The 24,102-nt window shown below is 44.9% G+C and overlaps 1 long non-coding RNA gene across 1 annotated transcript in view; it reads left to right on the top strand.

The window, feature by feature from the left end:
* Window positions 1–18,993: 18,993 nt before the first annotated feature.
* The window catches only part of LOC106040974 (uncharacterized), a 42,045-nt gene continuing 36,936 nt past the window's right edge, over window positions 18,994–24,102 (top strand). Inside the window, exon 1 of the long non-coding RNA XR_007167455.2 lies at window positions 18,994–20,150. This is a non-coding gene — a long non-coding RNA (uncharacterized lncRNA). The remainder of the gene's footprint in view (window positions 20,151–24,102) is intronic.

Raw genomic sequence — 24,102 nt, 5'->3', positions numbered from 1 at the left:
AGGTGTTACAGGTGGTTCAAGTAACATGTCATGCATTCCCTGCTCCCTCCAAAAACCACAGCAATTGCTCTTGAAATATAAGAAAGCAATACCAGTATGAATTATTATTATTATTATTATTATTATTTTATTTTCTGTATCATAAAGGCTCAATTTTCTTCCTTCTGAAGTCTTTGTCTCCTGGCTCTGGTTATGTTTCCTTAGGATGCAGTATGCTTGTTGTGCAGTGCCTGGGGCCATCAGTAATGGAAGCACCCTGAAGAACCTGGGCAGACATGCGTGTGTGTAAGTACATTTGTGATTTAAACAAATGAACTTCGTATTTGTATATGTGCAACTGAACTGTAGGCTTCCTTTTGTAATGCTGGCCTGAAAAATATGGGTATTTCGGGCTGTATCGGTAGTTATCTGTGTATTGTTACAAGATACCCTAACGAGATATGTATAACGAATGCTGTACCATTCATCTGATGGGCCTTAAGAGTTCATTCACTTATCAAACACAAATTTTCCAGGAAGTTTTTTAACTGGGAGACACAGCATATTTCAGCAATGAGCACAAAATGAAACATCCATGAAAATTCATTCAAACACAACTTTTCTAACTTGTGAGGGGAGGGTTGTAGATATGCTAAGAGAAAATTCTTTTAATTCACCAGCACATGCACTGATAATATAGGTCACTGATAACTTCTGGGCTGAGGAAACTATTATAAAAATTTGTGAAGTGAATGGAAATTTGGTTTCTCAACTGTGTTATGTCCAGGTACCAAGGACTCTCATGCAGAGTATTTCACTGGATCTTGCCTGGATTCCTCTGCTTTTGGTCTGGAGGCATGCCTGCTTTCCAAGAATATCAAAAGATGGTACTTATTGCTGTCAGAAAAGTGCTTTAAGATCCTTCGGAAATGCCGTGGACGTGCACCTCACAATTAGTAATTAACTGCACAGAAGCAGACAGGCAAGGGAATGACAAAGTGTTGTACTCATGTCTGTACTAGAGACAGCTGCTAGTTGTGAGCTGATTTTTGAGCTCTTCCTTCCATTATTGGGTTTTGATTTCAAAGTGAAACCATTTGCACCCATCTATTTCTTTCTTAATTACGTTGATATCTTTATATGATTATATCATTCGGGGCCGCATCCAGAATGGTACAGAAGAAGAATTTGACACGACCTGGACATTTCAAGATGATACTAATGAGGCAGTGATTGCTATTGCCTGGCTTTGATTAGGTTATTCTTTTCAGACCTCGGAAACTGACAGAAGAGAGTTGTGAACCCAGCATAGTTTCATGTTTTATACACCTCCTTTTTCTTTCCTTGTGCATTTACATGCTCGTCCAGGGCCCTTGGTTCAGCTGTGCTCCCCGCAGTCTTTCCAGTATCACAGATCTTTCCTGGCTAGCTCACGGCTGTTTGTGTTCTGAGCTTTTACGCATCTTCCTGGAGAAACATCTTGCTGCCATTTTTTTTTTTTTCCTTGGAAATACACATTTAGGTGGCACTTGCTTCAAGACTTTCTGCTATACCAATTTTTCAGCATCACCACCCTGAAATTACCCTTAACCCAGGGAGGTTAAACAAAAAGGGGAGAAAAGTGATTATCCAGAAAAAAAAAAAAAAAAAAAAAGGCAAAGAGAACACGGCTGGAGAATTGTAGGGGCAGCCGTGCAGGAACCACGGGGCCGTGGTCTCGTGGCGCTGGGCTCAGCACGGAGGGCTCACCCTGCTCCCTGCTTTTGGGCAGCGTGCGTGGGCTCTGCAGGTCTGTCTGGCTTCACAGCCACCTCTTTTCCCCATCATTTGCCAGAGCTAGAGCTGGCCCCTTGCTGCTGGGATGCCCGGGACGACATCCTCACCCCGTCCTGCCTGGTGCTGCGGTTTCCTCCCGAAGCAAAGCCCTTCCACGTACACATCTGTGGCCTGTGATGTTATTTTATTTCCCCACGCGCTGCACACCCGGGAGGGCTTTGTGCAGCGCAGCAGGTCGGGCGGTGGTTAATCGCCCCCAGGCAGCTGCGGTGCCATCCTCAAGGACGCTGGGCGGGCGTTGCGGCCGTATGGGGCCCCGAGCGCCCGCCTGATGGGGCCGGCAGAGCCATCTAAAGCTTCCCAAGGCCTTGCGGGGAAACCAGCGCTGTGCCGGTTCCCAAAGCGCCACGAGATGGCAGCAAAGGCCCGTGCAAGGAGTCTGCCGGCGGCTGTCTGCGGTTGGGGTTGTTCGCTGCTGGGCGGAGGCCCCGGCCTGCAACGGGGGGGCGTCAAGCATCCTGCGGGGGGCGTCCCTTCCCTTCCCTTCCCTTCCCTTCCCTTCCCTTCCCTTCCCTTCCCTTCCCTTCCCTTCCCTTCCCTTCCCTTCCCTTCCCTTCCCTTCCCTTCCCTTCCCTTCCCTTCCCTTCCCTTCCCTTCCCTTCCCTTCCCTTCCCTTCCCTTCCCTTCCCTTCCCTTCCCTTCCCTTCCCTTCCCTTCCCTTCCCTTCCCTTCCCTTCCCTTCCCTTCCCTTCCCTTCCCTTCCCTTCCCTTCCCTTCCCTTCCCTTCCCTTCCCTTCCCTTCCCTTCCCTTCCCTTCCCTTCCCTTCCCTTCCCTTCCCTTCCCTTCCCTTCCCTTCCCTTCCCTTCCCTTCCCTTCCCTTCCCTTCCCTTCCCTTCCCTTCCCTTCCCTTCCCTTCCCTTCCCTTCCCTTCCCTTCCCTTCCCTTCCCTTCCCTTCCCTTCCCTTCCCTTCCCTTCCCTTCCCTTCCCATTTATTTTTAACACCTAGCATATTCCCACAGTTTAATTTTCTTTCAAAGAACAGGACGGGCTCAGCCCTTAATGTGTGCTGACCACGATGTCAGGGGGATGTTTGCAGGGAAATGCGGGACCCATACCAGCAGTACAGACCCATAAGCTGCAGTTTTGGCAGACCAGACAGAGAGGATTATTCCTTGCCTGAAAACCACCATCACCCTTGTCACAGATGTATTCCTGCCGAGCCACTGAGACAGGGTGGCCAGGCGCAGCAAAGCATTTCGCAGAGATCTGCTTCATGTGGGAAAATAGTGAAGGAGGAAAGTAAAACTTGTTTTTTGCCTTCATTTGTCATCATCAGTCGCTATCAGGAAGGAATTTGGATGTAAAAAGCAGGTGGGAAGAGGAACAGAAATTCTCTCCTGCCACACGGTGACATGATATGCTCCCCTGATAACAGTGTGATATGAAAAGCTTTACTGATGCTCGTGGAGGTGAAGAAAGGCAGACGTGTACCTGCCACACGCCCACGCTTCAGCCCGTTCCTATCACTGGCATTACATTTAGCCCACCCTTCCCAGCAACAGTAACGAAAAATAGGTTAAAAACCATTAGTGATATTTCCTCCTTTCCTTTTACAGGGGAATGGTGCTAAACGCAATGTTATACATGATTTGCTCAAAAACAGCCTTTCTGAAAGCATTGTTTGTAACGTGGGACTGGGGAGCTGCAGCGCGGGGAGGCAGGTTTGGGTTCCTTAAGCTGGCTCTGTGAGCTGCTGTTGATAAAGGTGGTGAGGGAATATATGCAAAGGCAGTCACCGTTTGAAACGTGCTAAGGGACAAAATGGATGAGAGAAAGCTGTAAAAGCTTTGGCTTGCACAGGCAGCCAGGAGCGTTCCTTGCTGTCAGCATGCACTGCCTTAGATCTGACATACAAGGATGGGGATCTCGGCAGAAGGGGCTGTTTGGGGGCATTTCTCAGACCTTCTGACTTCAGTCGGGCCACAAATGCCAGCTGGCTGGCATCGTGGGCTCTGTTGGTGGCCAGTCCCTAGCCTGAGCCACTCTTCTCTTCTAGGGTTTGGGCAAGGACAGGAGAGGGGTGTTACTGGGAACCCAAACCCCTCGAGTTCAGCCAGGTTGAAAGTCTGACTGCATTGCTGGGATTTTAGGGTGTTTCGAAGGCTGGACTTTATAAGCAGGACTTTTGAGGCTGGGACCATTTTAATTTTATTCTCTTTTCTCCACTTTGTGGGAGGGCTTGGTTTCCCCTACCTGACAGCTCTGTGTGTATTTTGAATTTCTCCAGGTTTCTGTGACCCTTGGTGGTTTCTTTTCTGTGGGTGGGAGATGTGTGGAAAGACAGCCCTCTCTATTGTTTTTCTTCTTCTTCTTCTTTTTTAAACCAAGAATTTACCAAGGCTCATTCAAAATGCAGACATCTTAGAATTAATTATTATTAGGAAAAGGTTCAAGGGAAATTTGTGTGAGCAATTCTTATTTTATTGATGTACCTTTCCTGAATGTCTCCTCACAAGCCAGTGCCATTTTTTATGCTGACTTTGGCTAATGATACGCCTTGGGGTGGGAACTGTCTTGCAGCCCGGAGAGATCCATATCTCGTTTTGAATTTCTGTGCATATTCTGGATTTTAACAGCATATGACGAGAGTCTAGGGCCAAGCGCTACTCTCAGTTGCTCCCAAACAATGCTGTATCTTGGCTACATACATAAAACTTAATTTGTCTTTAGAATTGTAACCTTGGAGGCCTTAACCCTGGCTTTGCACTCTCTTACTCACAGGCAGAAAGGGGATAAGTTGAACTTTATATACTCTTTTTGTTTTCCCTCCTCCCATCCTGCCCTTCTTTAGCCTTTCTGGGATGCGAATGCAGGTCCCTCGGGCCCCGCTTATTGTTGTGTTGACCCAGCTGCGGGTTCCCCTCAGAGGCTTCCTGCAGGAAGGCTCAAGCAACGTGGCAACCAGACAGTCCTTCGGGTTTCACCTTCTTTTCCCTCTGTTCCTGGCATGTCTTTTACCCCTTCCTATACTTGGAGACGCTGTACTGTGCGGTAACACCTACCCACTCCGCCTGCAGGCCAGGAGGTATTGTGTAACATTAATTTCCTGCTACCTGACTTCATGATAGAAGCTTTTTTTTTTTCTTTTTTTTTTGAGCTTGACATGCAATTTGTCCCCAAACCATTTGTGGTGTTCCAGACAGTAGCTTCGCTCCTTCTTAGAATTAGAATTCTTTTTAGAATTAGAATTGAGAGTTCCCTTCAGCATGTGGGCTGATTGGGAAGGAAGGACTGCAGGAACGCGGCATTTTTAGAAGCCCATGGTTGGGTCTTTGACCTTGTAGCGGGAGGCGGTTGGTAAGGAATAGATACTTCATGAAAAATTCATGTGGTAATGTGTCAGGGTGCTCTTCACATCAGCAAAAGTGAGATGGGCACGAGTTCTGTGACTGGCTTGTGCTCCCCAAGGTATGTGTCACAGAGCATTATTGGCTGTGCACAAATTGCATCATCCTGGTACGTTGGTGTCTTTCTCCATTCCCTTTTCACTGATTTCATACTTAGGTACGCATTTCCTGTGCTATTATTCTGGAAACTGCACACACTGAGAACACAAAGTACTTCATGGCTCTCTGACTACCAAGAGAAAAAACAACTAAATAGCTCCATTTGACTCAGATACATTTTAGTTTTCACAGTACTTTACATCTTTGGTGTTTTTTTCTTTTTGTATCCAGGGAGACTGAGGAACGTTGAAAATATGAGTTTCATGGGGTGGCAGGTTTCACCACAAACACACAGGCATCCTAATTTTTGCCAGAAGTGAAATATCTAAGATAGATTAGAAATGTATTTTGCAATTTGAAATTTAATTGGATTTATGCTCAGAAGAGGAATCCAAGTGAATGAAAGGGATCTCAGGATGTTCATTTTCAAGCTGAAAATGTAATTGTTTTGATGAAATGCAAATCCTTGAATATTAGCATATTTTCTTGGTGAATGTTTGCCGTAGCCCTACTCAGAAGTGAGGCAAGTCCTGTTGGCCCTTTCAGTCCTCTCAGCATTTAGTTACCTTTAAACTCACTTAGCGATCTCCACCTAGTTATTGCTTAGCTAAATGTAGTGAATCTGGCTCTATCTCCTAAATGCATTTGCAACTCCCGAGGAAGGGCAACGTTCTCATCAGTGTATGTGCTTCTCTCCGCCTACCCTTGCGCATGGAGCTTGGTTTTCTCAGAAGTGCTAGGTGATACTGACCTGTCAAAACAGGGCTGGGGGAAGGCATTCGTTGCCTCTGCGGTGGTAAATGAATCATCTGTCTTCCAGCTTGGACGGCTGTTGAATCTCTGGTTATGCAAAACAGAAGGAAAACAGTGAAGTAATCAAGAAGTGAGGTTTGCATTTTGTTTCCTGCTGTCAGTGGACAAGCTCAACAAACACTGAGCATCTGAGCGCTGCAAATCACCACCTGCAAATCACGTAGCCAGCTCCAGTTCGCCACAGACCTGCGCCAGATCCGAGGGCACACCTGGGTGTACCGAGAAGTGGAGCAGGAAAGGGCGAACGGGGACTGGAAAAGTGCAGCTGGTGTGAAAACTGCAACTTCTGAATGTCTCCCCGCAGGCAGAAGGAGGCTACTAGGCTGCCTCCGGCCCGCTGGAGGCTCTCTCTTGCCACCCGTCCAGTTTTCTGTCCTCTGTTCTGCAAAGTCTGCAGGCATTTGCTTGACATCTCTGCGGTCCCAAAGACAACACCTCGCTGCGCCCTGCAGAATCCAGCCTTGCACCTCCGGGTACAGGCTCGCAGTGCGTCCTCAGGCAAAGCTAGAGCATACAGCTGCGGTGCAGAGATATGCGCAAGAAAAACGTAATAATTTACACTGTAAGTACTCGGTTCCCTCTGTGTTGTTTCCAATATTCCCAACACACCTTGCTGGTTCCCCTTGTAATACAAAAAATAACATGGCAGTTATAGCAAACTCCTTCCATGAATGGCAGATAGTTTCACTGAAGTATTTCTCTTTCTTGCCTTCATCTAAAAATCTAAAACCGAGAAAACAATGTTTCTGCGACGCGGTAAGAGAGCTGGTATGAGGGAATTTGTCTCTGGAGACCACAGTGCATTCTCAGCTATCAACCCGAGGCGTTTTGTGCTCTGTGGAAGCTGTTTTTGCAATTCATCTCCTGCCTGTTCCTTGGATTTTTTGTTGTTGTAGGGCCCAATCCTGCAAACGGTGATGTGGAAGTTGAATTAGCTCATGAATGGGCTCATTGATTGAACTCGTGGAAATTATGCATCTGATCAGACATGCACCTCTATCTGCCGGATCAGGTCTCTCTCCTTTCTCCCCCAAAGAAAGAGAATATTTTGTCTTCATAAATTGATGCAGTGGGGAAAAACCTCCTGACTTGTGCATTCGTAACACAGAACTGTAACAAAACCTGTGTTTTTCTCCCTAAAGATTCGCATTGCCTAGGATGGAAACCCTCTCGCAGCTGCAACACTCTGTATTTTAAACATTTTCCCTTCGTGTGCCTCCCAGTTAAAATGTCATATAAAGTACAGATGGAAAATCTCTTACAGAAAGAATAATTCCCTTTCCTTTCTACTTTCTGGCTATTTCTGAGCATTTTACCTCAGATCCACCTGTCCTCAGGCCCAGACAATGCTCCTGTAATTTATGGATGCCCTTTGCCTGTGTCGGCTGCGCAGGAGTCTGCAGAGCTTCTCCTGCCTCGAGAAACATTCGGGAATGTTTGACGGTATCCTCACGCACAGACTGTGCCGTGGTGCCTGCGTGCAGAGGGAGAGTGATAGGAACGGTGATGGGGCTCCGTAGACAGGGTGATTAAGAGCAGGCTGGGATAGGAAGAGGGGATTGACGGGGAAATAATGAGAAACGAGCCTGCAACCTCAGAGTTCTTCATTTTACACTTGATTTCTTCCCTTAATGTCCATGTCACATCTTGTTTTTGCTGTAGCCATTTCTCACACGTGAAAACTGAGGCACGAGCAAAGTGGCCGGGAAGCTCATCCATGCCCGGGCTGGACATAGGAACCCCAAGACCTTCTCTGCAAGTCTGTGCTTTGCTTGCACGGCTGAAGCGTTTTTCCAGCTTGCTGGGAACAATTTTGCAGCCGTGCTAAGCTTGGTGGTGCTGCAGCACCGTGGAGCCCATCCAGCCTGGCACAGGTATGTCACCTCGGTGCTCCCCCAGCCCCGAGTGCCAGCGCGGCGTGCCCGCCACGGGTGGGCTGCGGGATGCAACGCCTGGCTGATATTACCGGCATCTCGTCCGAGTCTCTGAAGTGAAATTTAAGACTCGAGTGTTTTTATTGCTGCCCCATCAGCAAATTGACCTGAACAGAGCTGATAACTAAAGCAGAGGCCAGGCAGAGGCTGGCTTTTGGGACCATCAGCTCTCAGACGAGTTTTGCTGTGTGCTAGCAGAGCGGGAGCTCGGGAGCCTGACCCGCAAGGAGGGTCCACTTCCAGTACAATAGGCAGATAATCCATCATGCTACTCGCTTTTGTCTTGGCAAAGGTATTTAGCTATCAGCCAGCTGGTTAGCTGCCTCAAGGCCACCTGCTTGACTGCAAAATAGAGAATCAGTTTCTTTCCCTCGCAAAGGGAAGCAGGGAATATTGACTTGTGTGATAATTTTAGGTGGATGATTAAATTTGGCCTCCTAGGCCCCTGTTGAAAATCCAATTCAGATGACTAGTTTTCTTTTCATACACTGCTGAGCAATCTTGTGTTCTGCCACCACTAATGTTCCTGATGTTGATTGTCCTTTCACTCTAACAAAGCACAGAAATGCCCAGCCTGCTCTCTATTTCCTGTGGCTTTGGGCTATCAAAACATAATGAGAAGACTGCTTTCAGCTTACGTTAAGGATACAGAGCTTACCCTCGGACAGACTGACTGTCTACCCCATAAAGTCACACAGCGATGTTGTAATGGGTGCAACGAATAGTCAGGCCAGAAAGATTATAACTTTTCTACTGACTCGGGTTGTTTTCAAATACACTAATTAAAGCTGCCCTGGTCTTGAACACATATTTCAAAGAACAAACAAACAAACAAGCAAAGAAAAACACTACTGGCATGAACATAGTGCTGGAACAACCCACATGGATGGTAGGACTGTAAGATGAAACCCTCTGTAAACAGATGTGAGCTAGTAAGGAACGCAAGGGGGGTGAAGGGGAAAATAGGGAAGAGTATTGTGCTCACGGTATGTTGCTATGGATATACATATGCCGAGGAGGTGCAAATATCAATGTCAGAGAAATGCTCCTGAAATACAGTGAAAATGAATGCTGATGGAGACAGATGATTGCCAAGAGCTAGTTTTGCCATGTGACATGCACTCTGCTTATTGCTTGATGCTGCTGCGCAGACTAGCAATACATGTTTGATACCCAGAGGAAAATCAAATTACAACTTCAATGTGCGGTGCTATTCTGCATATTATTTACAGTGCAGCCCTGTTTTCACTGGGATTGCCAGACTGCTTCTTTACGTTAGGTAAGTACATCGTTAGTGGGGAGTGTATGGTTTTGCCGCACCAGATCTTATCTTTTTAAGAGATCTGTTCTTTCAAACAAATACGGATTCACTTAAGAAGGCTCCACTGTGGCAAGCACAACTTATTTCCCTGAGTTAATGAATGCAGTCACTCAGAAAGTGCTTTCGGGTGACAGATTCAAAGAAGAGTGCTCACATCACAAAGGGATCCTGAACAGCAGCAAAGGCTTCTGAAGAAAAGAGTACATAAAGGGCAGTTTGGAGTGTGCTACCCAAAAAGTAGCATTAGGAAGTGAGCTTCTGATTGCTGAAGATACACTGCTGGAAGGTTTTAATGGCAATAGAATACAGCCGAGTTTGGGTTTAACAGATAAAGCAGATATAGATAATAGGATTAGGAAGTAAGAGAAAGACAAATTCGTACACTGTAAAGCAAAGGCCTTTGCCCTTAGCAATGCTTTCTTGTTCTGAAAGCAAGAAATGGATGACATTTCAAATGTTGTCTCAAAAGAAGGCAAGGGCTGCGTGATACCTTTAAGATGAGCAAGGCTGGGGAGGAGACAATCTACATCGCCTTGCAGCAGTCATATTTATTGCTTTTAAATAGGCACATTTGAGAGATATATTTATGCAGCAGGCAAAGGTGCAATTACAGTACAGGTAGGTATGATGTGGATTTAATTCTGCCAGCCGTAACCTCTGTAATGAAGTTGTGCAGAGCAGGAGTTATTATGCAATGGGTAACTGTAGTATGAGCACTGCAGAAACCCCGTACAAGCGCTGCAGTAGCTAGCTGGTGCCACTGCACCTTCGTTAGCATTCTTATCTAATGATGGCCAATACCTGTAGCAATCACTTTGCTTGCATCAAACCAGTATTTTGTACTGGTATAAACTATACAAGGAATGGGAAGATAAAGAATACACCTCCGTATCTCTCTAATGACAGGTGAAAACACTTAATTTCACTATTCCAGCCTCGGAACATAGCTGAAAATAAATCTGTGTCTGAAAGAAAAAATGCACAGCTCAGTAAAAAATAATTGCAGATCACAGTGAGCACGACAGATTATAATAAAACATTACATTAGATGCTTTTTATGTTACTGGTGGTGCCAGTAAGTTGCATTTAGTCTTTTGCCTGATGCATCACATGATATATCACAATCGTCTGACAGGCAATATAAGACTGTGGTCATTAGGAGTGAAAACAAATGGATAACAACATACAAGAGGAGACAGATAGTTAGTTGAGTTGTTACCAATTTGTGTAGAAGATTTTGTACCTGCAGTAAATACTCCAATACTTAGAGTATTTATGACTACTTGTAACAGAATGTGAACTTACAGTAAATGTAAGTGCAGTTTGTAAGATTTGTAGGAGGTCAGCTAGCCCTCCTCTGGGTAATGCTGGAGAACAGTCATCAGGCTGAGGGGATTATTATCATGTTTTTGTAGTGCACAAGCACCTAATAGAAATGAGCAGAAATTTGGTCATGTAGTCTGACAGACTGGTCTTATTTCCCAGGGAAATAACAAAGCCATTGCTATAGGAACAAATAATAAAACACAAGCAGCTAAAGCAATACACTGATATGCCTGTACAGTGAAGCTGAAAATGCAAGCCTGGCACACTCAGTACTGGCACACAAACTTTAATTTCTTCTGCTCTAATGATGAATACATTATCAGCCATTAAGGTGATGATCGTACCTAGGATTACCTTTATGAGCTAGGAATAACTTTCAGATAGTCTTGGTGTGAACTTTCCCTTCGGTGCTGTTACTGTGCTTTTTCCCTTGTCAGATTATAGAGCTGATGGAGCAGCCCTGTGACAGCTGCTGATTCTGGACAACGATGGCAGCTCCTCACATCCCTTCAGAAAGACACCACAGATTTTGCAGTGTTATGTTAAAAAGGGGAGATCTTCTAATTAATTTTCCTGGGATTCTGTGAATCATAGGTAGGCTTTTCAGCTCTCCCTGAAAGATCTGGCTGCCCTAATGAAGTCACTGAGATGATAGGGATGGGGATGATGCCGTAGATTTGGGAGATTACTCAGTTAGTTGAACGTAAGCAGAGAGGCTGTGACAGGAGAGCCTGTTTCTCTAAGCTAAGGGCACAAGAATGTATCTGGTGTTGATAAAGTTGTCAGGTTATGTTCTCTATCAGTAGTTCTTCCCTGGCTGACATTTTACCACTTCTTTCTTACATTTTGTCAGGTTTTGTATAAGAGCCTGTTCATTTACACTCCTTTTATCCTTTTTTTTTTTTCCAAACATGTAAATAAACAATGAACATTTTCGTCATTTACTTGAGGTGAGCATTTCCCCCCAGCTTAGGTTGTAACTAAGCCTGGCACTAGTGCTTAAGAGAATAGCAAGGAAAAAGGAAGTCAAAGCATACTGAGTCTTCTCATAAGGGTTGGTCACCACCAGCAAACAAGGGACTGGACAGTCCCCACAGACACCCATTTTCTGGCAGTGGGCAGGGAAGAAGGAAAGGCAGAGCCCTCCCTGCTGTGGCTGAGACTGTTGTGTGGTGGCACAGTACCACTGTGTACAGCCACGGAGATAGGAGGTGACCGTCACTAAAGACGCAGGAGAGCTTAGGAACTGAAGAATGGGGAAACCAAAATTGATCAGGGCTACTGTGCCCTGACTGAATTTTCTCTAGAAGAAATTCAAGCAGATAAACAAGCCAAGAACCCACAAGACAGGAAAAATATACTCGTGCGTACTCATGTCATATATATCATTAACCACTTGAAAAATCTACTGAGTTTCCTCACAGCAAAAGAATGTATGGCTGGGGCTCAGCAACGTGAAGACACAGTACATGGAGCAGGATTGGATAGTAACAAATTTTGGTCAGTAGGGCATTCTCTCTTTCTGAGATAGTTTTAGAAATAAATGGATTTTGCTTAATGTTTTAGGTAAGGAAGTAATATTTTGGGATTTCTCAGCAGCAGCCAGTTGTATTTTATTTGTACTGTCATATGTGCTGGGAGCACAGGAAAAGTGTTTTCCTTCTGCTGCCCAATATGTGTTGCTGGGGTAGGAGAGATGGATGCCCCCATCCAGGGAAGGTTGTGCGATTCCAATCTTGAGATTGTCACGGCGAGACAGGATTAATTCCCAGCCCTCTTCTCATTAATATTTGCGGCACTAAAATGAATCTGTTCATGCCATGCGGTGCTCTTGTTGCAGTCTTCATCACAGGCTATGCACAAGCAAGGAGAGCAAAATGAAGGCAAAATATGATGCACAGAGCTTGCCAGCCTTTATGACTGACATAGTAATGTGAGGGGAGAATGGGAAAAAAGGGCCTGCTTCCCTGTGGGAAGTTTGTGTAGAGAACATGCAAGCGAAACAGCATGAGCCTAATTATTAGTACCAAGAGAGGTGGGTCTAAGGCAGTAGATTACAAATGTAAAGACCCTGATTGGGCTGACTGCTGGGGGATCTTCTGGGAATATCAGGTATTTTTGTTTATCCACAAAAAAATAAAGTAATAGTAATAAATAAATAAAAAGAGCCTCACCTCTGTGCCTGGGAAGATCACAGAACAAATCCTTCTGGAAGCAATGTTAAGGCACCAGCAAGACAAGGAGGTGATGCAAGACATGGAGGTGATCCAAAAAAACAACAGCACAGCTTCACCAAGGGCAAATTGTACCTGACCAGTCTGGTGGCCTCCTATGATGGAGTGACTGCATCAATCGACAAGGGAAGACTGACTGATGTCATCTACCTGGACTTCTGTAAGGCCTTTGACATGGTGCCACATGACATTCTGATCTCTAAATTGGAGAGAGATGGATTTAAAGGGCAGATCATTCCGTGGATAAGGAATTGGCTGGAAGGCTTCAGCCAAAGTGTTGTGATCAGCGGCTCAATGTCCAGGTGGAGGCTGGTGATGAGTGGTGTCCCTTACGGGTCTGTCTTGGGACCAGTGCTCTTTAATATCTTTATCAATGACATAGACAGTGGGATTGGGTGCACCCTCAGCAAGTCTGCAGATGACACCAAGCTGAGTGGTGCAGTTGATACCACAAAAGGAATGGATGCCATCCAAACGGACCTGGGCAAGTCTGAGAAGTGGGCCCATGTGAACCTAATGAGGTTCACCAGATCTAAGTGCAAGGTGCTGCACCTGGGCTGGGGCAATCCCAGACGAGAACAGACTGTGAGAAGAACTAGTTGAGAGCATCCCTGTACAGAATGACTTTGGGGTCCTCATGGATGAAAAGCTCGACATGATCCAGCAGTGTGCACTTGTGGCCCAGAAGGCCAACTGCATCCTGGGCTGCAGCAACAGAGGGGTGGCCGGCAGGCCAAGGGAGGGGACTGTGTCCCTCTGCTCTGCCCTGGTGAGGCCCCACCTGGAGGGCTGCATCCAGGTGTGGGGCCCCCAGCACAAGAAAGACAGGGACCTGTTAGAGCGGGTCCAGAGGAGGGCCACAAGATTGATCAGAGGGCTGGAGCACCTCTCCTGTGAAGAAAGGCTGAGAGAGCTGGGGACATTCAGCCTGGAGAGGAGAAGGCTCCAGGGAGGCCTCACTGCAGCCTTTCAGTACATAAAGGGGGCTTATAACAGAGATGGAGAGCAACTTTTTACATGGTCAGATAGTGATAGTAGAAGGAGGAATGGTTTTAAACTAAAGGAGGGGAGATTCAGATTAGATATTAGGAAGAAATACTTAACTCAGAGGGTGGTGAGGCCCTGGCACAGGCTGCCCAGAGAAGCTGTGGAGGCCCCATCCCTGGAGGTGTTCAAGGCCAGGCTGGACCTGGACAGGCAACCTGGTCTGGTGGGTGGCATCCCTGCCCAATGCAGGGGGCTGGAACTGGATGATATTTAAGGTCCCTTCCAACCCGAGCCATTCCACGATTCTCTGATTCTAAAATTATACAAAGACTGGGCGTAAAGCTCTGAGGATAAGTGAGGTGGGAGATGAGACAACATAGACGGAAATTGAAGGAGAATCTCTGCACAGCATCCTGTGAAGCAGCGGTGTTGCATCGGCTCTGGTTTAAATGTTACCAGCTCACATAGGTACCACGTTGTGGAGGCGGCTGGTGGCAGTCCAACATACAGACTGAGACAGTCAAGCAAGGTAAGACAGCTTAGTCTAGTTGGAGGATAGTCCTTTTCCTTTTTCTATTTATACTGACCTGCAGCTGAGTAATTGTCCATCAATATGGAGTTTGATTGAGTTGGCATTTTGAACCCCCTTTGTATGCTTTTTGCTTCAAGAAATATTAAAGTCTAGATAAAATTGGAATAGCTGCCTGGTAATGAGATCATTATATATAAATACTGAATTGCTCACAGGGGGTATAATGATTCCTCAGCCCAGGTATGCAGCACGTAACTATTAACTACTAGGCGCAGCCTGCCTTAGAGATATGTTTCCAGTGCTAACACACATAACCCCCTTCAGCATAAAGTTCAAGTCACAGAATATGAATGACTGGGAATATGTTATTTACAGCTTGTGTTAGGAGGTGAAATGAGCTGGGGCTGGTTATTTACTTTTCACACGGAGTTTTAAAGAATTCTGATTGACTGAAAAGACAAAAAAGCAAGAGAGGGAGATGGTAAAGGACGAAAACCACATCAATTCACTGTGTGAAGTCAGCTTCCTTTCAACAGCCATCCCCTTTGCACAGCATCAGGCGTGCTGTAGGGAATTAACAGTTAATAACAGTGCTGCCTGAGATGGATCTGTGGGGAAATGTGCTGTGAAGCCTGAGCCCCTCCTGCCTCCGAGTAGGAGAAATGCTCAGTGTTTGGTGCTTGATGCTTGGTGCTCGTGCTTGCCCAGGGGCTGGGGCAGTAGCTCCCCATCTTGCGACAGCATTTGCATGAGGAACTGGGGAAAGACCTGTGACTGCTGGGCCAGGCTGGGAAACAGCCTTGAAACCCTGATCTGCTGCAGGTTTCTGAAGGAATTCTGTCTGTAACTTACAAATGGGGAATCTGAGTTAAAGAGAGAATGAGAGTCCAAGCCCGTGTGCATCCCTCTCCTCGAGTTCTCACCTGTGAGATAAAAACAACAAAACTGCCTCCGAGAGCGTGAGGGCAAATACATTAAAGATTATGAGGTGTTGAGGTACGGGGATGATGGGGGATGAGTAAATACTGATGACAGATTCATTACATCTTCTGTCTATACGGAGAGGCTAGGGCCAATAAAAATAAACAGGCAACTCTGGACTTGTCAGCGTTGCTTATACGCTGTGTCTCCTCCGAAATCAGTGGAGTTACAGCTACTATACAAGTAACAGATAGTCCTGATGCTGTTTGTAATAACAAGAGGGAACATGTCCCATCAAAAAAACATATGTCAACTGCATGCAGAAAAGCTGCAGGAGAGGCATTTTCTGTTCAGATGCTTGCTTTAGTGACCTTATGTAGGTCCATATGTTGAGGCTGAAATCCAAATATGTCTTTGAGCTTCAGAGTTTCTGGTTATGATTTCACTGTTCCAGAAGACAAATTTGGGATGTACTGTTTGCTCTCTGACGCACATGCTCTGTGGGACTTCCTTTGTGTATTTTTCCTGATGTCTAGGAGTTTTTTTTTTTTTTTTTTTTCCTGATTTGATAAAACAAACTGACTCTGTGTGTGTTAGAGCAAAACTAGTCCTGGGGAAAATGGATAAAGTATGCATCTAAGTGGCTTGGCTTATGCAAGCCTTGTCATACCAGTAAAATAGACAGCTGCCTAGAATAACAAACTAGCAGAGGTACATGGATGACTAAAGGCTGGGAAGGAGAAGACATCTGTCTGATTGTCTTGAGCTGCCAAACACCTACACCCAGCTCTAGGGACTGAAATCCTGCTGTCACTGTCAATATAAAACTCTTTAGGCTGGCATTTAATGTGCCTTAACCTGGAAAGCTATATTTAAGCTAATAATCCTTTTTTTTTTTTTTTTTTTTTTTTTAATGATGTGTGAACTAAGTGGATTTTAGGATCGCTTGCAGCTGCCTGGCATTATGGATGCAGAATGAATTTCTGTCAGCAAACTCAAAGGGTTCACAGGACTCTGCTCCTTGAAGGGAGCTGCTGTGAGTCCACAGCAAGAAATACTAAAAAAAAAAAAAGAATTGTAGTGGCTTGTTTCAGGTGCTGTGCCCCACTACGGCAGTGACGCAGATACAAGTACCCTGAGCTGCATGAAGGGAGGGACTGAAGAACATTAAGGGGTGCTTTGTAACTTCAGAGAAATTGAAAAGGCCATGGCTTTTCCTTAACAGAATCTTTTTCTTTAAGGGTTTTCTTTCCTTTTAATTTCTTTTTTTATTCCTTTTTATGCTATCTCAGACTTTCTCAAAGTCTGAAAAATGAACTTGACCCCTTCTGGCAAAGGCTGGGCCAAGCCAATAACAAAGTTCTTTTCTGCTTCGGTTCACAAGCCTTAAGCTCAGTTAAAATATAAACCCACATCAATTGGTTAATGGGTCATTAAACCATTCTGCTTTTCCTCTTCTGTTTCTTTCAGAAAGCTCTGCAGGGTTAATTAGGCTACTCCAAGGGTTAGGAGATGACATTTGCAGCATTCTCCTGGCAGAGCGGCACCCAAGGCCACCGCAGCACATCCTATACCTTCTCTGTCAGACTGCTCTTCCCTCTACCTTATCCTTTTCCTCAGCTGCCGTCCTGTTCACTCATCCTGGAGCTGGGGAGAACTGCCCTGGCTCCAGAGAGACAGCACACGCCATTACGCTTCTGCACCGGGTGCTCAAGTCTTGGTTTTACGATGCAAGAAACTCTGCATTGTGCAACTTGTTATCAGTGGCTCCTTCCTTTCTTCTTGTGGCTTTATATCAAATTCGTAGGAGATTTGCTAAAAAATGAGGCTTTGTTATTTTGTTAGTCCCTTAGTAGCCCTTCCTGTTTGTTCTCCTCTCTCTTTGAGAGAGGTTTGCCTTGCCACAGGACTGCTGCAATAGTGCAATGCTTTGTTTTTATTTGTATGTTTATTTGCCTGACATTGTCCCAAAATTAATTGTAAGGGAGGTAAATGGTGTGAAGTGAGTTCACTTGGATTAAGCTGTGAGGAGATTTCAGAGTCGTGTTTTTAGCTTCCCTTGCCTGATGGAGGAACTGAGGTCTTAACATCCAAACGACTGCGCTCTAAGTAAATTAAAAGCCACTATCTGACCTATGCTCATTATACAGTTAAAACGTGGCCTATCATCACCACCGCACTTTCTGGTCTTCTGTGCAGACAAAGTGTTTTAATGTGTCTATTTGGCTATATAATTTATTATCCCCAGAGCTTCTCAAAAACAATCCATTTGGCTGAGACAGGGTCATGAGACCTAAAACAGTTTTGTACTATTGCTCTCCTAGCTGGTCAATAGCTTTTGAACTGTTGGCCATCTAGCAATTGGCAACGAAAGGTCTCCTGACCCTGTGAACTAAAAATAGATCGAGCTCTCTAGAAGGTAAATCTAAAGCTTGAAGGGCATTTAGAGGAAAAGTGATTTTAAAATTGAAATATTTAGACTTATTCCCCACTTTGTAGCTTCTAGGGCCTGCTTCTTTGCTCTCTGCTTGCTTTGTGGATTTGCCAGTCAGATTACAGGGAAGAGTGGTTGTAAAACAAACAAATAAACAAAAAACCATCAGGGAAATAAGAGTAAATATAGATACTTGCGGGCAATTCCAGGGAAGTCAGGCAGCATTTGTAAGGCTGTCCTGACTAAAACGAGATTTTAAAATTGATGTGACTGACAGTATCTATATAAAAATACTAGAGGCGAAATGCCACTTGGATTAATCCAAGATGGAGGTAGGGCCTTTTTCCATTGGTGTTGCAATCGCACATGACAGGGAGAGAGCAAAAAATACCTGACACACACTATAAAAGCATTTTTAAAGTGGCAGATAAAAATGTCTACAGTCTGGACTTTAAATTTCCCAGAGAAAGGCTGTCTCCTCTATCTCAGTGAGGATACTGGATGCCGGTGGTGATTCCTGATATTAGAATCTCTCTCCTTTTTCTGTTTTTGCTGTCTTCTGGTGTCTTTATTTCTCAAAGCGAGGGAAAGTTCTTCTTTCCTAGATGTTCTTCCATGGTTTGTGCTTGGGTACAGACAGGACTGTCTTATCACATCTGCCGTCCCCCTTGCCCCCATTTGTTGTTTATTTGGGAGGGGTGAGACTGGGCCAGTGAGAGGGAAGTTTTGCCTCCTTGCTGAATAAGTCTGGCTAGCACAGCATGGCTTCACCTCCTGATGGAAAGGGGGCTTGTGCTGTGTTTGCTACCTCTGTCCAGCCTGCTGAGAATAGTAGGGGCCATTTGGGGTCATTTCTCTTCTGTTTGACTAATATTCTTCCTTCACCAAAACCTGAGGAAGGACCAAGTGACTAGCTTCAAATTAATTTTTTTTTTCTCTTAATAGCAGGACTGCTAGAGATGGATTGGGATTCCACCACAGAAAATAAAGGCTTAGAGAGTAAGAGCTACTCATGCTATTTCCAGCAAAATCTTTATTTTATTTAAGGCTTTTGGAAAAGCATTGTTTAGCTGGAATAATGCTTACACTGTCAGGATGCTTTTTGGCAAAAACCAAACCAAACCAAACAAACACCAAAAACAAACAAAAAAAACCAGCAAAACCACCAATGGTAGGCTAAAATGCATATATTTTCTGGTAAGCATGGCTGACCAGTCACAAAAGCATTCCCTAAACATCCACCTGCTCACAGTGTGGTGTAAGCATAAGCTCATTTAGATGAGCAGAAACTCTCTTCTCCCCGATTCCTGAAATATAGGACAGGATCCCTGAGCGATTTGAATCCGCAGCTCTTCCTCTCCTCTCCCCACAGGGAGCTGCAGGATGAGCGCTGTAGGCAGCAGGCTTTGCACTCTGGCTTGGTGCAGGGGATTCTCTGAATTCATTTTGGTTTTTATTTCCTGCTTTTGAAATGCCTTTTGCTTGAGATGAGCTGGGTAGCTGTGCTCCCGTGCTGGCTGTAGGGATGATCTGTGATAGCTGATCTGCATGCTTAATACAATTCCCTTCTCCCTTATCCCCCCACCCCATTGTCTGCTCCGTATTAGGATCTGAAAGTCCTGCTTTTAGCCTAAAGCATTCTACCAGAGTCTCAGGATGTGCTTTGGTAAATGCAAAATTCAGCAGTCACTAAACCCCTGATAATCTTCTCTGCTCTGCAGAAGTATCCTTCCATTCATCTGCTTTTCCATGAGGCAAGAAATGAAGCTATTGCTTTCTAGGCATAAATGACCATTTGTTACAATGCCCCACAAAAGATGTAATGTAAATGGCACTCATTGGGATTTTGATGGGGCACCAAAGAACCTCCAAACAAAGGCTGATCTGGTAATGACCTGAACAAGCCACTTATTTGAGTGGCTTAGCCACCTGTTTGTTCCTTCTTTGAATCACAGATTTCCAAACATGACAACTCTGTTAATTACGTCCTTCTCACGCAATAATTGTCCAGCTTAAGCACCTGTCACCAGCTTGCAAGTAAGGGCACATCAGACAGCATATTTATTTAGAAAAAGGAGGCTACCAGGGCAGGTTAATATATTTGGAAAACAGGTAGGCCTGTGAAGCACCATTTCATGCATTGCTAGATCAGGCCGTAGTCTTTTTATCACCTGCCCTGGCTGCAGCAGACCAGGCTGCTGAACACACAGTGTTTTGAGGGTGATTTGAGGGTGTTTTGAAGCTTAGCACAGGTTGCCATGAGCATTCAGCCCTCCTCAGATGCCTGCCACCTGAGGTGAGAAGACCCTCGGCAGGACAGACAGCCCCAAGCAACACAGTCATGTCCCTCTGCCCTGCTGGAAGTATCAAAGGGCAGCCAGGAAGGTAAAGTGAGATTTAATTTTAATTCTTGTGTGTGTGTGTGTGTGCGTATTTATGTATGTATATGTATATATATATGGATAGGAAGACCACATCTGCAGCCTGCAGCTTTCTGCCCAGCAGGCCTTGATGGCCCTGACCAGCCCCACCTGGCCCAGGCCCTATTTCAGCCCAGCCGGTGCTTAGGGCAGCAGGGCTGGGGTAGGGGGTGAGGGTTTCTTGCTGGAGGGAGAGCTGGGTGGATTGGGTGTGTGGAGTAAATCTGGGTGGTAAAAGGCTACCTGATCTTGGTCTCCCCTAGGTAAAGCTGAAGGGTAGGGAAGGTGGTGTGTACCTGCCTATGACAGCGATGGGAAGGGGTGTGGAAATGGAGACGTGCTGGTGGTACTGGTGTGCAGGGGTAGGTGATGTAGTGAGGGTGTAAACATCACTAAGGGAAGTTGAGTTTCTTGTCTTTGTTGACTTATCTTAATTGGGCTTCTTCTCTTAAAAACAAACAAAAAAACAAAAAACCAAACCACCATTGAGGATGGAGGTATTATGGCAGGCCTGCAGCAGTGGGCAGGCACCCACAGCTGCAGCTTGAGAGATAGCTGACAGACAAATCCTCTGTCCTGGACAAAAGTAACGCAGGAAGCCCTCTAATGACTGTAGAGGTGTTGGGATGCTCCTGTGCCTGGGATTGCCCAGGGTACCTAGATGATTTGATCCCCAAGCCTGGGTTCTGTCTCCAGCACTGAGAAGCGGGCTGGGAGCCATCTTCCAGGGTCTTTGGCCTCCCTGCAAGAGACCTTCATTTGCTGATGGTTGTGCATAATGGACTTAAATAAAGTGTGTGCGGAGCATCCTAGCCCGATGGTCCTCCTCATCCTTTTACCTGGTGACATGCAGAGCAATGCTTTTGAATTGCATGGTGTTTTGGCCAGGCTGAAGCTTGTGTTACCTTTATAACTGCCTGACAAAGAAAATGCGAGGTTGAGGTACATTGAGGATGTTTCCAGGCATTTTCTGTTGAAATGAATTTCAAACAATAAGCTTTTGCTTAGATATTCCTAGCTAAAGGTTCCCGTTCTTGTGTAGGTAAACCCACTCTGGGAGTTAGGGCTTTTGTCTGATTAAAGCCGACAAGATTTGGCTCTGTATTGCAGGCTCAGTAGTAGTGCAGATACTCACACTCTGCTTTTCTGAGAAACAGGGCAGAAAAGGCCACGTCTCTGTAAGAGACTAAGTATGACTGGCTTATAATTATAAACATCTGAATGCCAAACCCGAGCAACAAGAGTTGTACCCTGCATTTCAAATGCCAGCTTAGCTATTCATTTGACCATCTTTAACTGGAAAACATTACAGAAGTTATTAATACTGACTTTTACATTTTTTCTGCAAGATTGATTCCCTAATATTGTATTGTCTTTGTGTCTCAGTTTCTTGCCTGTTTCAAAGACTGTGCTAGTCACTGCAGATTACTTGGGCTGGGGGGGAGGTAATCATGGCAAGTGTTGCTGAAGACATGCATTTAAAAATGAATTTTCTAAGACACAAAGTCAGGCTTGCTCCATAATGCAGGGCAATCGCTTTGACATACATCCCAGTGAATGAACAGATGACCATACAGTCCCTCCCCGCTTGAGTAAGTAATAATGCTCGAGACTTGAGGCATTTTATTGAGGAAAGTATCTACTGCACTACTATGTACTAGTAGTGCAAAGGAATACTGAAGAGGTGTTATGCCTATGGTTTCCAAATTGTCAACGTCATAACTTCATATGGAGCAGCTAGTACAAAAGTGTTCTTCTGTCTGTGCGACACTGTACATCAGTACTCATCCCAGCTGCACGGCACTGAAAGCAGATGTTTGACAGCAGTGGGTAATAGTGGTCTGCAGGAATTTCAAGTCCAGAGGTACTCCAGGAATGCCTGGGTTTCTTCAGGGATCATCTGTGGTACCTAGATACTCTCTATTTTTCAGAAAGCAGACAAGTTTTATGGTTAATACCCACCATTAATGTCCTCCTTATTATTAGTTGGGGGTTAGAATCAGATGACCTTTAAGGTCCCTTCTGGCCGAAATATTCTACGATTAATGTTTGTAAAGTAGTCTGTATATTCTGGGTAATGTTCAAAAGTTTAACATGTTAAACCAAAGCCAAGTGGAAGCACACCCTGTACTTGTGGATCGCTGCAGTAATCTATAGTATCAGTTTCTCTTTACTGCTAGTCATTGCAATCAAAATGACGATTCATTATTCCAAATCCTCTGTTTTCTGTCAAAAAAAAAAAAAAAGACAAGAAACTGAGGAAGGTGGAAACAGATTTCCCTGGCCCTTCATATAGTCAGAGCTTTATTTTAGAAATAAAGATCTGCTGTTACATGTATGGAGACAATCAAAGACATTCATCTATTGAAATGGCTTAATTGGCCAAACCCTGCTATCTTTCCTGTCTGGAGTGGGAAGAACATCTCTGTACAGAGCAACTTAAGTACTAATGAACTATATCAGTCAAACTGAGTGTCATAAACAAGGCAATGAGGTATTTTTATAAGGATGGCATATCTTATGTCATTAAAAGCTTTTCTTTAACATGTACGCTTACTTGAGCTATAGGTACATATGTTGTTATTGAAACCTTTGATGGCAGACAATGTTTGGCATCCCTTGATGTGACACACTAAATGTCATGCCTATTGGGTGGAAAGGGTTCCTTCTATTAAGTGAAAGGCAGTTTTATAACGTACCGTAACTGGCATATGTACGGTTTGCATTAAGTGCAACTGACAGCAACTAATGTAAATACCACAAAATGCAGCATTCCAGTTTTACAGCAGTGAGAGGAGGACGTCTGTTTGCACAGTTCTTCAATCAAAGCAGCGAGGACTTGACTCCTCAGCGTTAATGGTGCAGCTAGTATGTTTTTCTGCAATGAAAGGTCATTTTCCCTCTTAGGAGAAAAACATAAAAAGTTTTTTTTTTTTTCTTTCCCCCGTAAAGAAAGTGAACAGGATGGACATAACCTTTAAGGATGACATTATGCCTTGGACCACATACCTGTGATAGGAAGCAATAGCTATGGGGGATTGATTCAAATGTGCTAGGTGCCTTTCTTCTCCAGGGACGATGGGTGAGAAATGTGAGAGGACGCTGGAGTCAAGAGGAGAGTAAAGACTGCTTTCCTTACTGGCCACAGAAGGTAGTGTGAGGCAGAAGTAGACTGCTATCCCTTACTACAAAGCTGATGTCAAAGAGAAACTGTGTGAGGGCAAGGTTAGCCCTTCATGCAGTATAAACACATCACACCTGGGAAGCTTAGATACTGGAAATAGGCTAGCTGCAGCAACATGGAGCTCTGAGCAGACTAATTTACTTGCAGAGTAAAATGCTGCTGTAACTAGGAGACTTTCAGGGGAAAAAAGGTTGGCAAGATGGATGATTGCATCTGCTGGTTGAGTCTGCTAGCAGGGTTTCCAAATCCTGGTATTAGGTTGTGGCAGGTACAGTTGTAGTTCCTGTGTGTGTCAGTAAAACAGAGGTGACTAGTTAAAAGATCATCGTAATTGTTGATTATGGTGAGAGTTATGAACGCTTTCCTCTTTTTTTTTTTTTTTGTATTCCAAAATATAAAATGAGTTTCTGTTTTTCCTACACCTGAAATTCCATGGTCTTGGAAGCACATATAGCAAATCCTCAAAAAGTCTCTAAGCCTAGGGGGGCAATTGAGGTTGTTCGCAGTGCTGTTCATATTCTTCGGTATTTAACATGTCCATCTCATTACATGAACTCTTAAGTGGAAACTAACCCTTGTGAAAATAAGCTGTACAGCCTATTGATTTGGCGGAGGAAACACAGCTTGTACAACAGTATAAATCTAAGGATGAGGCTATCAGTTTGTGTTAGCCAGTATGGCTACAGGGAATGCAATCTGCATTCACCAGTTGATTGATGCTAGCAGAGGGTCT

This window comes from Anser cygnoides, chromosome 4 (genome assembly GCF_040182565.1).
Source record: "Anser cygnoides isolate HZ-2024a breed goose chromosome 4, Taihu_goose_T2T_genome, whole genome shotgun sequence".
Classification (NCBI taxonomy): domain Eukaryota; kingdom Metazoa; phylum Chordata; class Aves; order Anseriformes; family Anatidae; genus Anser; species Anser cygnoides.
Note: the sequence above shows the minus strand (reverse complement) of the source record. Positions and strands in the feature narration are given on the sequence as shown.